Source organism: Pantherophis guttatus, chromosome 6 (genome assembly GCF_059756535.1).
Source record: "Pantherophis guttatus breed Tessera chromosome 6, ASM5975653v1, whole genome shotgun sequence".
Lineage (NCBI taxonomy): Eukaryota > Metazoa > Chordata > Lepidosauria > Squamata > Colubridae > Pantherophis > Pantherophis guttatus.
The window spans coordinates 68,634,308-68,651,359 of NC_142068.1; positions in this window are offsets into that span (position 1 = coordinate 68,634,308).

Sequence of the window (17,052 nt, forward strand, 5' to 3'; positions counted from 1 at the left end):
AAAAATGTTAGATAACCAGCTTCCTAATTCCTAGACTCGATGGCAAGGGATTATGGGACTTGCTCTAGATAAGGACATGTTTCTTAGAAAGGTGGTGCTTTTCTGGAAAGGTTACTTTTACTGTATGAAAAGGTCTCTCAATAATCCTGGTCAGCAATGCATGTCAATTCTGCAGTATAGACCATTTGAAGTTACAATGGCACTGGAAAAAAAAAAGACAACCATCACAACATCCCTATAATTTGTGTACTTGGCAACTAGCAATTATTTATAATGGTTGCAGCATCCCAGGGTCACGTGACCATCATTAGTGACTTTTTCAGCTGGCTTCCAACAAAGTCAATGGGTGAGCCTGGATTCACTTAAGGACTGCCTGATTCACTTAAACAGTTGCAGTGATTCCCTTAACGACCATGGCAAAAAAAAAAAAAGGTCAAAATCAGGTGTGATTCTGTCAAGGAGTTGTGCAGCAAGTGTCCAAATGAAGTCGGAGACACTGACACAAACTTGTCGTTTTATATAAATAAAAATATTTAACGTTTTTATTTACAGCAGACAAGATAGTCAGGAACATCATGAGGTAAATCAAACAACATACAGAGTGCGCAGAAGAAAAAGGCGGGAAAAAAGGGAACCCCGCCCTTTACACCCACAGCAACCAATCACAGCGTAGATTGCCTCATGCATGAGCCAGCACTCTCCAATCAATCAACTACAATTGAGTGTTTTGGCCCGTTGTACACTTTACTGTTCCAGCTACTAAATTTAACATTCTAATTTAATTCACTTGATTTCTTTGCTTAGCAATGGAAATTCTGGACCCAATTGACAGAGATCTATGGGATGCATTTCCAAGTGAGGCTATGTAAAGATGCACTCTTGGAATGGATCATATGATTTATGACATCCAACACTCTCACTGTTCATTATTGGGACTGTGCAACCCCAATGTATCATTATACCAGGTTTTTTAATGTATTCAGCCCAGCAAATGAGACAAAACAGCAGTGTACTCCTCTTATGCTTCATGGGTGGCTAAGAGCTCCTATTCCAGGGAGTTCTTGTCTTGCTCACATCTCTGTTTTGAACTTCCAGTATGATGACCTGGTCAAGAGGTGGTTTTAATGCATTTAATTATGCTAACAGTTGACTTTCCACCACTCTGCTTCCTTCAAATTGGGATTCCCCCCTCCAAAATACATGAGGAATAGGAGAGGAGGATTTTTAATCGTTTCTTTTATATTCTGCTTGTGAAAAACGAAAAGATTTTTAGTGGGTTTTTTTTTTTTTTTGTAGGAACAATATGCCTGTTGCTAGATAAGGGACTCGTTTATCTGCCAGTTTAAAAGGATAGTAAGTGATCATTGATTAGCTGAGAGTTTTATCTGCTCAAATATTAGCCAAAAAGCAGCAAGTACTAATTAGCTGAAAGTTCTCTGCAAGCTCTAGCCCAGGGGTGTCAAACTTGTGTCGTCACGTTGTCGTCACGTGATGTATCAAATGAATTTATTTTGAGATAGCTTCGAAACCTGACATCATGACTTTTTCCCCCTTTGCTAAACTGGGTGTGGGTGTGCTTGTGACGCATCCAGCCCTAGGCTGGGAGTTTGACACCCCTGCTCTAGACTCATAACATAAATACACAGCCATGCTTATATTATTATGATGTTCTATAGGTATAGAAAGAGTCAAAGCAAATTGAATCCATGTTTTAAATTGAAAAAAGTTACAAGATCAACAGTCTGTCCAAACAATTTACTTCCCAGGAATTGGCAAAGCCACATGGGGGCGTGTCCCAACCAGTAGCTTTTGCATAACAAAGCTATTCCATGTTTGCTTCATTTTTATTCAGGATGGTAGGAAATATGGGGAAATCACTAATATAAGAAACTGGCATTCAATTTCCAAGCCAAATTCCATGAATATGGCAATGCATTTGCACAATAGAAAACCTGTCTGGAAACATCCTCCTCCTCCTCCTCCTTCCTTTCTAATGGGTATTTTTGTAATTCTTAGTAATAGTGATGTAACATTTCCATGCAGAGTAAATAATATTAGCATTTTTTAGCATTTCCTCCTACCTTCCTCAGATAAAGTTTTATGGAGAAGAAATAAACCTATCTTTTTGGAATTATGTTTTTCTTTTGAATAAGGTTGCAAACTGAAGAGCCCCTTAAGTACAGAATCATGGGGCTGGAAGGGACCTGGGAGGTCTTCCAGTCCAATCCCCTGCTCAAGGAAGAAAGCTTATATCATCCCAGCCAAATGGTTGTCCTATTTTTGAAAACCTCCAGTGATGAAGCACACACAACTCCAGGAGGAAGCTATTCCATTGATCGATTGAATTCTGCATATAAGAAGTGATGGTCTTGCAACTATCAAAATCCCTACTCTAATTTTTGCAGTTATACAGAGTTCTAGTCTTAGAGATAATTCTTTTAATTGATATGTAATGATAATGAGAAATAGATATCCTTGAATTGAACTTGCAAGCATATTCAACACAGAGACTAATAATGAACTAGACAAGGCAATGAATTGAGTTGGGTACAGATATGGAAAGTAACTGGCAAGGAAGTACAGTTGACTTTCACAACTTCTATTCAACTCACAGTTTAGAAGGCATCAACCCACAAACTAGAAATAGGTTCATGCTGCCTCCAACATCATATGATATATGATTTAGCCTCTTTGTTAAGCATCCATGCATACAACATGAACTCCTGCTAGGAGGGAGCATTCAGTTGCTATGTGATCCAGAATCCTGTACTTTCATGAAAAGACCCCTATTATAGCTCTACCTCCCCACTAAACCATCTCTTTTATAGCTCTGCCTCCCCACTAAACCATCTCTTCTATAGCTCTGCCTCCCCACTAAACCATCTCTATAAAGATAACTAACCTACTTCTCATTATATACAAGAATGATTAAATCTGTGTTTTAAAAAAATAAAGGACTTTCCCCCTCTTTTTTGAGTTTGGAATGTGAGCTGTCACATTGTCATAATAATCCATGCTTTGGGCCATCCTTCTTTATAAGTCAATGCTTCTTGCTCCCCAAGCGTCTGGAAATATTTTTAAAAATAAGCATTTTAATATGAACATAATTAATATGATAAACATTTATCATATAAATAAGTATGAAAGATCTAGTTCCAATATATAGGCAATCCTTGACTTACAACAGTCATTGGTCATTTGGTCATTTAGTGATCATTCAAAGTTACAACGGCACGGAAAAAAGTGACTTATGACCGTTTTTCACACTTATGACCTTTGTAGCAGCCCCTTGATCATGCGATCAAAATTCAGATGTTTGGCAACTGGTTCATACTTGTGACCATTGCTGTGTCCCAAGGTCATGTGATCACCTTTTTCAACCTTCTGACAAGCAAAGTCAAGGGGGAAGCCAGATTCATTTAACAACCATGTTACTAACATATCAACTGCAATGATTTACTTAACAACTATGGCAAGAAAGGTCGTAAAATGGGGCAAAACTCACTTAACAAATGTCTCACTTAACAACAGAAATTTTGGGTTGAGTTATGGTTGTAAGTTGAGGACTACGTGTATTTATAATATGAGGCTGGGTGAAAATTTGGCCTCTAATCACAAATGAATGACAATTCTCAGTCACCTCAGCCTAAGACTAATAGTATTAGATTTGGGAATTCTAGTTAAGCAGCATCCCATCTCTGGTTTATTTTTTTGTTCATTTCTACTGTATAACAAGTCACATGTAGGTCCCAGCCTGACTCTACTGTTTCTAACAAAACGTATGAAAGAGATTTAATCTTACTGAATCTATTGATTTTAATGTGAGTTAATCTTCTGCAGTCATTCAAACTAGAAGATCTGGAATTCCAGTTCTGCACCTAATCATCATCTATTTTTCTTAATGCTCTGCTTTGCTTTCTTAGGGGTGCATGCTGTTGCATTTTGATTGAATTGTCATTGACAGTCCTTAGGGTTATACTTCCCATCTTGTTGTGAAACATATTTAATCAGGAGATTCAACTTGAAAACGATTATCATTTGGCAGAAAAACAAACACGAAAGAACATTTTTGTAAGCGAAATGTTAATGATTGGAAGAATTGCACCAATTTCTGTTTGACAGTGTGTGATTAATCTTCTGGGTCAGGTACTTATATTTTTAGCCATTAGGTTCATTGTCCTTTGATAGTCAGAACTCTTTCTAGCCTAATAGGATATTGATTTTTTTGGATAGTGTACTTTGACTCCTTAAACAACACTTTTGAAAACTGTAAACAGTGTCTAACAATTCAGCCAGATCCAAATGCCAGGCATGGAATTTGAAGGTCAATGGAAAAATTAGAATGAATTTCATCCAGGCCATCTTTAACATGTGAAAAGTTTGATTTCTCAATAGGCACATATAAGTAAACTATATATGGACATTTTAAGTCAAAACAGCTTGTGGGTTCCTCATTTTTATTGCAATTCAGCATCTACATCAATACTACAGTGGTTTGATTGTAGCTTATAAAAAACAAGTCCACTTCTGTTCTAAACTCTTAGACCAAGGAAAGCAGTGAAGTACTAATTAACCTATTAACCTATTGTGGAGTTGTTTTATTCCCCAACTTGGGATTTGGAATCAATGTTTTAGTTATCATCCATGCATCTTGCCTAAGACTGGTAAAACTCGCTTTGATATTAGAAAGTCTTAGCTAATAACAGTTTTTAAATCCAACTCAGAGAAGGCTATTGTCTATATTGCAATGTATTATGCTGAAACACGTGATGACAATTTAGAACTGCAGTTAGTTTAAAATATGGCAACAAGATTTGACTAGGAGGGTTTACTACAGGGAGTCTTCACCATGGTATCTCTTGATATCTATTGTTGCAGATATCCTCACCATGGTACATGTGAGCACTTTCAGGCTTCCTGCCTTGCCTATTTTTATTTATTTTTTTAATGGAAAAAGGCATTTGGCAGAGTAAGGCAGCAGTCTGCCACCCCAGCAAAAATTGTATTTCCAAAAATCCCTTTGGACTCCACATAGGCTTATTAAAAATTATTTAAAATTAATATTGTTGGATGCTTGCTGCAGTCCAATTATTTGTTAAGAGGACTTGCCCTCCAAAAAGGCAAGGTAAATTGGGGTGGAAAAGAGTATCGTGGGGGAGATGATAGGGAGCAACCCCAAGGAATTCAGGATTTAGGAAGTTTATTAGCCTCTTTCCCCCATTTCATTCCTTTATTATACCAAACAAAAAGACTCAACTCAAAGTGAATCATCATCATCAGCAATCATTCTAAGGTCTCATTCTCACAGCTTACTAATTGTGGCACAAAGATGCCCCACTAATCATTTTTGGAAGGAGCATTCTTAGGGCACAGGCTTTGTCATATCTCCCATTATCATGGAGGCAGCTTACACATATCTTTAATTCTTCTAATACAAATATTGCTATAGAAACACTAACATCTCATTGTTAATATTGGCAATGACATAGTCAAGGGCTGGGATCTGTCCAGCTTCCTTTGACCATTTTTGGTTGCTGTAGTCATACTTCCCCTCTATTGCTGGCCACTACATTCTAAAGCCATGACTTCAGTTGAATAGAGCAACATTCAGATATCACACAGATTCTTAATATGTATGGCTCTAGCATTCTTCTGGAGAAGTGTTAGTCCTGTTTTAAAAGTCATGTTTAGTGGCCATTTCAAAGAGGGTAGACCTTTGTGCGGAAGGTTGATTTAAACCAGGAAACAGCTAGGTTCTGTCAGCTGTGTGTTATTGAATCTGTCCCAAATGAGTGCATTATGGGTTTTCCATTGCTTCTGCCAACAACGGCAGTGCTTTCTATTGTTTCTAATATTTTCAGTGTATGTGTGGGCATTTGAATGGAATGGAATGGAATGGAATGGAATAATAGAATAGAATAGAATAGAATAGAATAGAATAGAATAGAATAGAATAGAATAGAATAGAATAGAATAGAATAGAATAGAATAGAATTCTTTATTGGCCAAGTGTAATTGGACACACAAGGAATTTGTCTTTGGTGCATATGGTCTCAGTGTACATAAAAAAAAAAGATACATTCGTCAAGAATCATAAGGTACAACACTGAAAGATAGTCATAAGGTACAAATAAGCAATCAAATCATACTAGGAAACAATCAATATAAATCTAAGGATACAAGCAACAGTCACAAGTGGGAGGAGATGGGTGATGGGTGATTTGCCTACTCCAACGTTGTTTTGTGTACTCTATGTGATACTTCTGGGTACTACAACACTTCTGCCAACAATGCCATTCTCTTGCAGCTCTTAATAACTTTGAGAATTGAGAACTGAGGTGAAACTGACAAGAGTTCTGTTAGTTTCTTTTTTTAATCTGTGCCATAAATTTCAAGTTCAGTCAAGGGGTAGGTCCTATGGCATAAAAAGACAACCAGAAAACTCCTCAGAAGCTTTTTGCTCTGTAAATGGTCACATTAAATCTTTCTGAGTATAGGCACACTAGTCTTCTGAGACCAGTAAAGCTATCCTGGGTGGTAGGTATGGAATGGAGCTTTCTGGATATGCCATAGGACGTCATGCTGACCTTACCCTTCTCTCCTATGTCTCACAGACCTCTCAACTGGGATACATGGGGATACAGAAATACCGATCTTCCAAAAGACAGATAGACCTATAATCTGAATGTCATATTTATCCTACTGTCCTGTCACATGAGAAATTTGAAATGTACGGTATCAGTATCCTTTTGGTTGGTTTATGGTTTATGGTTTATTTGATTTGTATACCGCCCTACTCCCGAAGGACTCAGGGCGGTGAACAGCCAACAATAAAATACATAAATACAAAAAATTTAAAAACCAGATAAAATCAAATTAAATCATTTTGGCCCAGACAGATTAAAACACCCCAATAATTTAAAAACAAATTAAAATGACTTTTCCCAGTCATCTACCTGCCATTGCCTCAAATCATCTCCAGACATACTAAGGACAGTGATTAATGGTTGTTTCCCCCATAGATAGGGATGCTATCTAGGGGAGGGAGAAAGCAACCATGGGAATCCACCATTCACTGTCTTTAATTTGTTCCATGTTCAACTTTTAAGACAGTGCTACTCCTTGGCCTTGCAACTGAATCAAAACAGAGTTTGGCTGTTGGAAAAGAGCTAGTCAACCTGGGATACTTTTCTGCTGACTCAGGAACTGGAGGAATCTACCTTAAGGTGGCCGTGAGGAAGAATCATAAGTGGGTTTGATTTCAATCATTAAAAATTCAGCTCATGCTAGATGTTTTCTCAGAGAATTTGGAGAGCCATCAGCTGGGATCTTACAGCCCTCTGTTTTCTTCACTGAGTAAATCTTTATGGTTTGGAACTCCATGATGCTTACAATGGAGATATTACTTTGGGTCTATCTGCCTTCTGAGGGTAGAAGAAAGAGGGCAAACATGGAATAAAGTGATGTCATTATTAATAACTGTTTCATTGACTTCTATAGTCAATAATTTGCAGACTCCTGTGTTCTTTACTTTGATTTTACAGAGTGAGACTTGTCAAGTTCAGCATAGATAACATTATCTGCAAGAACTGATATTTCTTAATTCCTAATCAGCAGGAGAAAAGAACAAAATAATGTAAGTCTATCTGATTGATTAGACCATTAACAGTGCAGTGAGTAACAACAAATGATTTTGGCAATTTAAGATTATACTCTTGAGTTAGACAGCATGGTCACTATTTTTTGCAGTTAAAGTGGTGCACCTTTGCCTTTGTGTAATGTTTGGGCAATATTGCAGCCTTTATCTAAGAACACTTGGCCTAAAGGATGAAAAATTATTTGTCAATTGCACCAGGGAGCAATGTAATGAACGGTTAAATAGAAATGTTAACCACCTTGTGGATTGAGGTCTTATTTCCCTTAGTTGTTTGTGAAATCTACATTCCATTATTTGCAAATTACACCAGATTAATTGAACAAATGCTTTCAAAATGAACCCAGTGTGCTGGTTTAAAAGCATGGAGGAAGTGGTTTCTTAGACAACGGTTTCCCACAAAGAGGGTTGATGGCAGATACCTGGAAGGGGTAAGGTGGTTACATTAATTACAGAACTGTTGATTGTTAAACTGAAGGTTGAGGTTTTATTTAAAGCTTTGCTATTCAATAAACCGCTCTCATTAAGTCTTTAACATTAGCTAAAACACTGTTCTAGCTGAAACAGCTGTGCCTTGTTGTTACATCTTTTAGCACATTGAAAAAATTATTTGATTAATGGTAAATTGCAAGTAGAACAGCTTTGCTCATTAAGCATGTGGGATATTCCTAATGATCACAGTTTACCAGCCAGAAAGGAAGCAAATGAGTTGTTATGTTATATTCCCTTTTAATCTATGGTAGTAGGCCTTGATTGTAAAAAAAAAAAAAGGGGGCACTCCTCGACTTACAACCATTTAGTAACTATTTGAAATTACAACAGCACTGAAAAAAGTGACTTATGACAGTTTTTCACACTTACGACCATTCCACCATCCCCACACTTACATGATCAAAATTTGGGTACTGGGCAATTCACTTGTGTTGATGACAATCACAATGTCCCTCGGGTCTTCTGATCACCAACTGTAACCTTCCCAGCCAGCTTCTGACAAGCAAAGTCAATGGGGGAAGCCAGATTTGCTTAATGACCACAGGATTCACTGAACAACTGCAGTGATTTGCTTAACAACTGTGGCAAAAATAGTTGTAAAATGGAGCAAAACTCACTTAACAGCTTTGTTTAACAATAGAAAAGTTGGGCTCAATTATGGTTATAAATTGAGGACTAGTACGTTTCAGTCTAACCTGACTGCTTGAGACAATATTAACAAATCTGTGTAGTTTTCTTGCCAATAACATGAAAGAGGTTTATTACTGCGTATCACTCTGTGGGGTTTTTTTGTTTTTCTTTTCAGCCTAGTCCATTATCCTGGGTTGACCTCTTCCATTTAAGCTTATTATTCTGTGAAGTTATTGATCAAGATTGACTATATTTCTTTCACCTGTTGCAGCAATCTTCATAACAGCATTACTGTAAGGTATTCTTTAATTGATATCTGCAGTATTGATGCAGGGAGTGAAAGCTAAATATGATAAGGATCCTACCAACAGATCAAGTGAACACAAATGATTTGGCACCAGTAGGGCCATAACAGGTTGAAAGAAAGCTGGGATAGATAACTTTTAATTAATACAGACATTTCATTGTACAGTCCCACTGATCTAAATTGGAGCTGAGTAAGAATATTATTTTTATGGTTTCTATTTCCATGAAATCCCTCTGGAAAAAGTTCCAGGACATTGGAAAGAGAGCAGGGGAGGCCATTTTATTTCTTTTGGAGTGTCAGTGTAACTTTATCTAAGACTTCCTGTTCTCCCCCTACCCCCCCTCCATACAAATATATCTCCAGATGTATCAGATTACTTACTCATCTTATTGTTATAAGCCATAAGGTGGTTGATTTGGTTTTCGTTTAACTTGTTGTATAATCAGACATCATATTCACAACCCATGATTTAGTTTGTTGTACAAAGATGAGCTTAGTATGAAATATGAATTAAGCCTATCTGGGTTCAATTAGATTTGAGACTAAAATCAAACATATTATAGCTTAAGTCAATGTGTGTACCACATTATTTTCAACACAGTCAACACACAGTGAAGGGGTATCTACAATCTCTCTAGATCAGGGGTGTCAAATTGGCAGCCTGTGGGCTGGATGAGTCACATGCAGGCCATGCCCACCCCAGCTCTGTGAAGGGGAAAAACATTGTGATACGTCATGTGACAACAACGTGATGCTGCGAGTTTGACACCCAGGCTCTAGATGAATAGTTTGCTATTTTGTCGCTAAGCGATGTGGTTGCAAAACACAATCTCATTGATTGCATCCCTTAGCCAATACAATCCCAGCAGTCTTGATAGCCATCATTAAGTGAAGTTTGCAAGAAGTTAATGGGCTCTTCATCGAAACTTCTAGCCAGCTTCCAACAATCAAAGTCAGTGGGGAAGCCAACAGGAAGGTGCAAATCCCAGATGGCTTGCAATCAGTCTGGCTGGCAGGCAGGCAGGCAGGCAGGCAGGCAGGCAGGCAGGCAAGTGAATATTGCTGGGCATGCATGGTTGCCTGGCACAGCATAAGCATGGCAGGGCTTGGGTGTGGCAGCTGTAGGATGTGGGATCTCATGAGAGGGGGCACCACATAGTGCAAATGCAGCAGGGCTTAGGGTAGCTGCTATCGGATGTGGGAGACTTACCAAACTGACTTGCAATCTTCCTTGCTGGCTTCCCTCTTGACTTTGTTGTAGGAAGCTGGAGGGTAGGTCACAAACACCAATCATTGGGGCGCTGCAACCATCATATGAGTGAACTGGATTCCAGGTCCAAAATTGTGATAACTTGATCATGGAGGCGCTGGGACAATGGGAACTCCAATGATTGGTTGTAACTATTACTTGTTCAGTGGCTTCATGATTATGAATGGTCACTGAACAAGTGGTTATTAACTGAGGACTACTTGAAGTTCTTTTCTGCCATAATCAGGATGTTTTATATAGTATGTAGAAACTAGCAGAGAATACAGTTGTTTTGTACTTGTAAACATATTTGGCCAAGTATTATGACATCCTATTTCCTTTTTTTTAATACATACTGCAACATCTCTCTAATGTCTTTCATCTTTAACAAACTTTATGTACTAGTAAAGGTTATTCAGAACCATATTGGATGATGCTGATATAATTGCTTTGCCAATATTGCCTTTAAATGAAGCAGCAGATCGCCTTTTAACTCCTAATGAGCTTGAAATTAAATTACCTACAGTGCGTCCTTTGGTAGTACTTATCTCTCAACCTAGATGTCTGTTTATTTAAGCAATCAGAGGACTTAACTGTTTACAGCTCAGGCAAGTGTCTGCAAATAGCCTCACTTATACCATATTAGCACACTCTTTGCAAATGGAGAAATATGAATTAATCATGCGGGTCTTGGTTAGTTCCTCTTTATGCCTGTTTGCTAATACATTTGTAATGTTGTTAGAAAATGAGTCGATGGTAAGCATTAATGAGATGTGAGAAATGGAGCAGAAAAGCCACATTTTAGCTGTTTTAATCAAGAGGAAGCGTCCTAATGTTGGAAACACATTTAATGCAAAACTAAATATTTGACTCAACACAGCTTCTGCTAGTCAATTAACCAATGTTTGTCAGAGTGTGGAAGATGTAGAGCTTAATGCTTCACTGAATATGTCTCTCAGACACAGAGGTGAGTAATGGCCTGCATTTGCGTTTTAGGTAACTCTGGTCTTCCTGCATTAGGGGAGGGAAGGATCTCCAACTATTTTATCACCCACCTTATATTTTTGTCTTTTTAGTATCTACCATGTCTATTTTACAAAGCCCATAGTTATATTTATTTATTTGTATCCCGCCTCTATTATTTTTACAAATAATTCAAGGCAGCAAACATATCCAACACACAGTCCTCTTCCTATTTTCCCAAAAATCACAACCCCGTGACATGAATTGGGCTTACTGAGTGACTGGCCCAAAGTCACCCTTATCCTTCATGGCTAAATTGGAACTAGAACTCATGGTCTCCTGCTTTTTGGGCTGGTGCCTTAACCACTAGACCAGAGGTGTGCAACTTTCAGATCTGTGGAATTCAAAGTCCACAGGTCTTAAAACTGCCAAGGGCAAAACCAGGGGTGAAATCTAACATTTGTTACTACCGGTTCTGTGGGCGTGGCTTGAGGGGGGTAATGTGACTGGGTGGGTGTGGCCAACTTTTTTTTTATAACTTTTAAAAGCATTTTTTTCTACAACCTTAAGAGGTTGCAGAAAAAAATGCTTTTAAAAGCCTCTGATGATCACACAACTCAGCTGGGATTGTCAGAGGCTTTTAAAGGCATTTTTTTTCCTACAACCTCTTCGGCCGAAGAAGTTGTAGAAAAAATGCTTTTAAAAGCCTCTGACAATCCCAGCTGAGCTGCGCGATCATCAGAGGCTTTTTTTTTTACTTTTAAAAGCATTTTTTCGGCCGAAGAGGTTGTAGAAAAAATGCTTTTAAAAGTTAAAAAAAAGCCTCTGATGATCGCTGGGCAGGGGGGCTCAGCTGGGCTCAGCTGGGCATGGGGGAGGGGGCACAGGGATTTTTGCTACCAGTTCTCCGAACCACCCGCCACCATTGCTACCGGATCGGGCAATCGAACTGGGAGCATTTCACCCCTGGGCAGAACCCCCCCCCCAATTAGACCAAACTTGCCTCTATATGGAAGATTTACTTAGGAAGGTATATAAATCTTTCCATCCTCCACTATTCAGTCAGTACTGAAGAAGCTTCTTGGATGAGTAGTGAAGTGTTTTCAAGGAAAATCAAAGTCCAGTTGCCTTTTGAAAAAATACCTTTGGGACAACTATGATCAAGATGACTGAAAATCTCCATAGACAATGCTCAGGAAGGTGTTTACCTCAGAGCAACATAATCCTTGATGGAGTCCTTAGAGCGCTCGTGGATCTTAATACCAAAATTGAACATCCAACTGCTATATAACAGGGGTGTACTTTTCTATGTTTTATTTTTAAAGAAAGCAATAAAATATGCCCATCTTAACTCTACTATGCTTAATGTACTGTTAAAAGTTGATAACATTATCCATCTTGTGGCCTATCTTTTTACAATATAGTAGAAACTATGTCTCCTCCCTCTCACTTTTGATCAGGGAGAGAAAGGTGTCCATTTTTAGACATTGTCACCGTATTTTAAATCTATTTAATACCCTTCACATCAGAGGTGGGTTTCAGCAGGTTCTGACAAGTTCTGGAGAACTGGTAGCAGAAATTTTGAGTAGTTTGGAGAACCGGTAAATACCACCTCTGACTGGCCCTGCTCCCATGTATTCTCTGCCCCCTGAGTCCCAGCTGATCGGGAGGAAATGGGGATTTTGCAGTAACCTTCCCCTGGAGTGGGGTGGGAATGGAGATTTTACAGTATCCTTCCCCTGCCACGCCCACCAAGCCACACCCATCAAGCCATGCCACCAAGCTACACCCACAGAACCGGTAGTAAAAATTTTTGAAAGCCACCACTGCTTCACATGCATTTTTCAGAAGGAAAACTTTCTGATATTTTTTAAAAAAGGGACACTAAAGTCAAGATGATGGCTGTGTCTTCAAAGCCCTACCTCTTTTTAACATGCCAACATATACTAAAAGAGGTGAGCTTTAATTGTGTGGTTGTGATCTCTGCCTTGCCTTTCTTGACATGTGTATACCCTATTTTCTTTTATTTTAGGCATATCTGTGAAGATGCACTGACTCACTGGGTTTTGATTTGATTAGTTTTATCTATACGAGCAGTATTTCCAATACTGTTTATGGCATTGTTCCCCTGTAAGAAAAGGTGGATTTCATGTTCCTAGATTTGTTCTGGTTTCTTCTTGAGCTAGGTGCAAAAACCTGAAGAAACTTCTTTTTTAAAAAAAAAAAATCTCAAACTTTCTCCATTCCAGCAGACAATTTAAAAAGAAGAATTGAGAGATAATTTATCTTTACTACTATATTTTAAACCAAGTGGGAGTCAAATCTTTTCCCCGTTCATTCTGAATAATCTAGAGTTTAAGATTCTCCAGTTATTAGGAATATTACTCTGCTTGCAAGATGTTCCATTGATAAAAAGAGATCTATTGTGCTAAAAAAATCTTTAATAAATAAAGGCACTTAATAAAGGGTCCTAATATTATTTCTCATCACATTTATGATCATTGTCACCCTTCTGGCTTCAAAAATTTTAGCAAGGGGTTCTCTCCCCAGTTGCTGGGTGGGCGTGGCCATGGTGGGCGTGGTCTAGTCGGCCTCCTACACCATGGCAGGGAAGGGGCGTTTTTGCCTTCCCCGGGCTCCGGAGGCTTACTTTGAGCCTCCAGGAGAGCGAAAACGGCCTCCCCAGGCAGGCCCGTTTTTTGCCCTCTCCGAGCCTCCGCACGTGCCATTCACTTACTTGCATCCAAAATGGACTGCATGGGGACTCCTGGGAGGGGAGGGGAGGGGTGGGCAGGGCCAGCCAGGAGTAGGATTTGGGAGTTCTCCGAACTGCACAGAATCTTAGCTAGAGGTTCTCCCGAACCCCTGTGAACCCCTAGCAGCCCACCCCGTCTCTATCTCTGTGCATAATATATGTTGCTTTGTAGTTCTACTTTGATTTGCTGTTTTAGAATGTTTATATATGTTATCCTGAGAGCTGCTAGTGAGATTCATTTTCGAAATAAATAAGACACCACAAGGACTGTTGCTTTCAAAAATATAAATGTTGTTCATTCTATAATTTAGATCGTCATATAATGGGTGTTTGAGTTGTCATTGGAAACACATTATCATAAGCACTTCAAGTAATCCTGCTATTTTAACAGGAATTTCCTGTAATATATAATCCAGTGGCAAAATAACTAGAATTGGGCAAGATAAATATCAAGTAGTTACAATTCTAGTTATTTTGCCATTGGATTATATATTACAGGAAATAGAGGGCAGCATGACTGGCCAGGATGAGGCCTTCAGAAATAACAAATATTGAAATAGTAATAACAACTTTGATCACCAGGTTTTACTGATAGCGTAGTAACTTTTTCCACATAGCTCTGACTAAAAACAGTAATGCCTAATACTGGCTAACTTCCTTTTCAGACAATTGATGAACAATAATATTTTATTCCATCTTTTTTGAATTATCAACGGATGATCTAAAATGCAACAAACAACAAAGCAACAAAGAACGAAGAAGCAATAAGCAAAGAAGTCTCCAAAAAGAAAATGAAAGCAAATATAATAATCAATTTTATAACTGATTATTAAAGCATTTATTGCATATCAGAATAAACTTTTAAAATCAACAGTTCAATTCCAAATGGAACGTCTCAGATATTTGATCTTTGAGTATACAGGTAGTCCTCAACTTACGACCACAGTTGAGCCCAAAATTTATATTGCTAAGCAAGACAGTTATTTAACTGAATTTTTTCCCATTTTACAACCTTTCTTGCTACAATTGTTAAGTGAATCGCTGCAGTTATTAAGTTAATAATAATGGTTGTTAAATGAATCTGGCTTCCTCTTTGACTTTGCTTGTCAGATGGTTGCAAAAGGTGATGATATGATCCAAGGACACATAATATGTCATAAATATAAGTCAGTTGATCATGTGACCATGGTTGTTGCAATAGTCATCAGTGTGAAAAACGGTCATAAGCCACTTTTTTCAGTGACATTGTAACTTTGAATCGTCACTAAATGAACTGTTGTAAGTTGAGGACAACCTGTAAATGGAAATTATTTCATTCTTTATGATGCACCATCATCAGTGTGTATTCTTCCCTCCATGACACAGGAGTATATCTTAGCCCGCTATTTATAACTGAGAATATTACAGTATAATCTTTTGATCACAGGAGAAACTGTTCTAGTTGTGTGGCTGTATTGTCCTTAACAGAATATCAACGAAGGCTATAAATCTGATTTTTACTTGGGATTTAATTTAGTGGAGCTGGCTTTGCAATAGCACATGAAAAGGCATGTTTAAGTTAAGTTAGTAAAATTTTGTTTCACCAACATTTTAAAAAAATCAAATAATGTTTGTATCTGATTAAAATCTAAGGTCCAAAAATAAATTAACAAATATCAACTGATTACATTTTAGGGGCAATTCCCCCTCACCCCCACCAAATTCTCTATCAGCTGCATAGACAAAATACCTCTACTTCATTTAATCAATTTGTGGATAGTATTTTACAGTTTATCCAGCACTGTATGTTAAACAGTACTTGGGGGGAAAAGTAGGGAGGAAAATCCTTTACACATTTAAAAGGAATGCAATTGATTTTAGAAGAAATAACTGTGTAAAAGAGAAGAGGTGGACTGTCCTTGCATTTTCATAGAGGCTAAAGTTCAGGTTTGACTTGAATGATTGCAATTCATTCTGATTAGATAACTGTAAAAATGTCCTAGACTGTCCCAATGTACACATATTTGCTATTTCTAGCCAATCTTCTACCCAGGACTGTTTTCTCTAATATCACGCAACTGACTCATTGATTATCCAGAACATAGCAAGTCTGCCAGGTTAAGAAGAATTTTACAGTAAATCATTCATTCACTTCCATAATGTGTGTTTACTGATCTTTTTGCGCCCAATCTGAAAAGTGGATTGCTGTTTTGTATTTTTGTTTCCCACTGATGCAGTTTACAAAAACAGTTAGAAATTTCTGCTCACAATTGTAATAATAATAGTGATTATAATAACAGGATAACAGGCGAGATTTGAGATTGAAGAAAACATGCAGAAAGAGAGAAAGAGTTGGAAGAGTTGGAAATATAGCACAAAACAGGTATGTATGAATGTTTTCAACATGAGATAGATGAGTCTGTGGATTACATCTAATAGAAAATGATGACTAATCAAGATGGACATATGATTAAATCAAAATATGTATGAATGAAGACTATTTGGCTGATGGTTCTCCTGGTCATGTTGACCTCTACAAACTGCTGCAATCCAGTTGGAATGTTTTGTGTGTGTGTATGTGTGTGCGCGCGCGCACGCAAGCACATGCATGACACACACCTTCAAGTAAGTGTTGATTCCTGGTGTCTGCCTGCAGTTTTCTTGGCAAGATTTCAGAAGTGGTTTGCCGCTGTGTGCTTCCTTGGGCTTGAGAGTAATTGGCCCAAGGTCACCCAACTGGCTTTGTGGCTTAAGGTAGGACTAAAACTCTTGGTCTACCATTTCTACCTTAAACACTACATCAAACTAGCTCTCTTAGAGCTGCACTGATTCTCCATAGGCTTCTACTCTAGGTGCAATTCAAGATGCTAACTGTTACCTCTAAAACTTTTCATGGCATAGCGTTGGTTGACTAGATGGTCTGTCTTTTTTCCGATTGCCTCTCCCATCCCATGACATCTGGTAGAAAGAGCATGCTTCAGACCTATCAGTTAGAGAGTGTCTTCTTATAGGACCCAGGAAGT